The sequence below is a fragment of the Myxine glutinosa genome, chromosome 1 (assembly GCF_964187855.1).
Source record: "Myxine glutinosa chromosome 1, kmMyxGlut1.1, whole genome shotgun sequence".
Taxonomy (NCBI): domain Eukaryota; kingdom Metazoa; phylum Chordata; class Myxini; order Myxiniformes; family Myxinidae; genus Myxine; species Myxine glutinosa.
The window spans coordinates 430,223,105-430,226,761 of NC_136261.1; positions in this window are offsets into that span (position 1 = coordinate 430,223,105).

Genomic DNA, 3,657 nt, shown 5'->3' on the forward strand with positions numbered 1-3,657 from the left:
CAGGAATTCGAATAAGCCGAACGGCATGATGACGGCCGTTTTTGGGACGTCGGCCGCCCTGTCAGGTACCTGGTGGTATCCCCGTATTAAATCGATCTTCGAAAAAATGACCCGTCCTGCCAAACGGGCGGAGAAGTCATGGATGTGCGGGATCGGATACCTGTCGGGGGTGGTAGCGTCGTTAAGGCAGCGGTAGTCGCCACATGGGTGCCAGCCGCCCCCGACACCTTACCAGAAAAAGGAAACAGGTGTAGGAGCTGGGCTCCAACGTAAATCGGAAGAACGGACGCGACAAAAAGCTGGAATTCGTCCGAGTTTCTTTATTGTGCTCGGCCCGGGACACAATGTCGTCGGCCTGGCAAACTCGCCTGGATTAGGCAAACTCGACGTAGAACGAGTTTGCTCGCACGTCGACCGTGCCTGGCTTTGGGACGATGTGCAGTGGCGAAGCCCACGCGCTATTGGAGCGCCGCACGATGCCGAGGTGTTCCAAAGCGTCGAACTCAGCTTTGGCCACGGCGAGCTTGGCTGGGTCGAGGCGGCGGGCTCTGGCATAGACCGGCGGGCCCGTGGTTGGTATGTGGTGCTCGATCCCATGTCGTACTGCGATGGCCGAAAACGTCGGCCGCGTGAGGGCCGGGAACTCCGCGAGCAGGCGAGCAAACTCGTTCGCCGCCGGGAGGGCGCATGCCAGCTCGGTCGGAGCGGAGCTGCTCAATGTGCATGCCAGGGAGCTGAAGGTCTCGGCGTTGACGAGGCGACGCCGTTTGACATCAAACAGCAGTCCGTGTGTGCAGAGGAAGTCGCCTAACAGAGCCATGGGCACGCTTGCGGTTACAAAAGTCCAATTAAAGCGTTGGCCGCCGAAGCAGAGGGTGACGTTGCACGGGCCGAAGGTGGGGATGGCCGATCCGTTGGCCGCAACCAAGGAGGGGCCGCAAACCACGGACTGCCTGTCCTGATCGGAGGCGTGTATGACGCTCAGTTGGGCGCCGTTGTCACACAGGAAGCGCCGTCCGGACGCTTTGTCCCTGATGAAAAGTAAGCTGCCCGTGTGGCCGACACTCATGGCTGGTAATGAACGCCGGCCCGGCCGTTTCCCGGCTTGCCGAAGGTGCACGGGGGTCGGCATGTCCGGGCCTTCTGTCCGAACCTGGCATGATAATAACACCACGCCTGGTCAGGTGGAGGCCCCGGTCGTCGTGCTGGAGGTGGTCGGCGTGGCGTAGCAGCCGCCAATTGCGACGGCAGTTCGGTCGTCGACCGTGCCAGGTGTACAGGCGCCATGGGCGTTGCTTCAGACGGCGGTGCGCTCCAGGTCGCTGCTCCAATGCGTTGGCCTGCCGCGGAGATCTTGTCGGCTTCCCTGGCGAGGGCGGCGGGATCCGTGATCGTCATGCTTGCCAGGGCGAGGCGTACCTCGCTAGGCAGCTGACGGAGGAACAGCTCCCGGAACAGGAAAGCCGGAGAGTGCTCGCCAAGCAGCGAAAGCATGTAGTCCATTCGCTCGGACGGGCGCGTGTCGCCGAGCTCGGGCAGGTCGAGCAGGCGCCGTGCACGTTCCGCTGATGAGAGGGCGAAAGCGTCGAGGAGGAGCTTTTAATTGCGTCACATTTGTCAGCGGCTGGCGCACTCTCGAGGAGGCTCAGGGTGCGGGCCGTGGTGACTGAGCCGAGTGCTGCTACCACATGGTGGAAGCGGGTGTCGTCGGCTGTGATGCCTCGCAGGGCGAACAGGGAGTCCGCCTGGGTGAACCAAACCGCCGCGTGAGCCTCCCAGAAGGTAGGCAGTTTGAGGGCAACTGCCGTGTCCATGTCGGGTCACCAATGTAGGAGCTGGGCTCCAACGTAAATCGGAAGAATGGACGCGACAAAAAGCTGGAATTCGTCCGAGTTTCTTTATTGTGTCAAATCAACTCGGGTACTCTGAAAAGCCCGTTTATCGGGCAGCAATATATATACACATTCTCCCGGAGCGTTTGCCCGGGAAAGGCGAGACCGGGCATGCCCGGGCGTCTTGGGTGAAACCTGGAAAGGTGAGTCTGGACATGCCCGGGCGTTCTGGACGAGGCCTGGCAAGTCGAGAGCGGGCATGCCCGGGCGTCCTGGGCGAACCCTGGAAAGGCGAGTCTGGACATGCTCGGGCGTCCTGGACGAGGCCTGGCAAGTCGAGAGTGGGCATGCCCGGGCGTCCTGGGCGAGCCCTGGAAAGGCGAGACCGGGCGTGCCCGGGCGTCCTGGGCGAGCCCGGCATGGTGATCGCTCCGCGTCCTCGGTAGGTGCAAGGCGATTGTGCATACCCAGCGGTAGCTGCTACACAGGTTTACATAATACGTCATGTGTAATACTAAAGGGTTTTGCAGTATCCAACATCTCCCCTTCCCTTCAAACCGACGACATATGGAGGAGGTTTCCAAGAGGTGACAGTCCCTCAAATCAATCAGCATGAGCACATACTACCATCCCTGCCCATAACCATACGTGTGGTAACAAGAACACAAAGCAATGTAGAGCAACAGTTCATGCAAAACAATTTACAAATGGAGTCGCGTAGGTGCTCGGCAATCGCGTGGGCTGCGACGGAGTGGTAAGTCAAATCTCACTCGCTTCGGTGGGTCGGACGCTGGACTGTCCTTGCTTCCAACAGTAGATGGCTTTTGACCCTCGCCATCCATAGCGGAGCATTGAGGGACATACTGACGAAGGAAACACCGGTTTCTCCAATAAACTCTGCCCGACGGCGTCGAGATTGTCAAGATTGCAGTATCCAACATCTCCCCTTCCCTTCAAACCGACGACATATGGAGGAGGTTTCCAAGAGGTGACAGTCTCCCAAATCAATCAGCATGAGTACATACTACCAGTGGTGTCGTCTAGTTTTTTGTAGTTGGTATACTGTGATTTTTCCCTTCCAGCCTCATAGTCACCCGTCCCAGAGTGACACGCCCTGGAGCGACACCCGTCCTGAAGCGACACCCCATAAGCACCACCACACTCAGTAATGCATACAGTATGCATCTACACGTAATTGAGAGCATTCTGAAAGACTGGTTATGTGTTATCGTCATCAATTTATTTTCAATTTTTTAGCAACAAGACTCAGCCAGTTAAGAGCTATTTAGCGAAGATGTTATGTGAATGTGTTAACAAATAAAGGTTGAAAAGGCACTTAGCATCATCAAAGTATCCATACTGGGTTCACTGTGTTAGTCCACAAGCCCTGGAAACAGGATGGAACACTAACAGACAGCCCAGCTCCTGTTCCACCTGGTTTGCTAGCAGTCTGCTTGGGGTGGGGTAAGAAGGGGAGGGTGGGTAGCCTGGTAGTCTACAAAGCTTTCCAAATATGTTCTACTCGGGCATCTGAGGTGTGCATTGCGTCCTTGTGGCAGAGCGATGGCTTCTCAACCATGTTGTGACGTACTTCCTTGGCTCAAATAGTCTTACAGGGGGACCATTGATGCTGATCATAATCAAATTACTTGCATTGGACAACAACAGTGTAGATCTCTTGTCCGTGCATACATTGTTCATGAGACTGAAGCCCCTTTCACACTCCGCAGTGCTGCAAGGGATGGTCTGCATGCATCGTATGAGTTGTTTTAGGCTTTCAGGCTCACTGTCTGGGTGCTCAAGGAAATCTCTCATACCATTAACT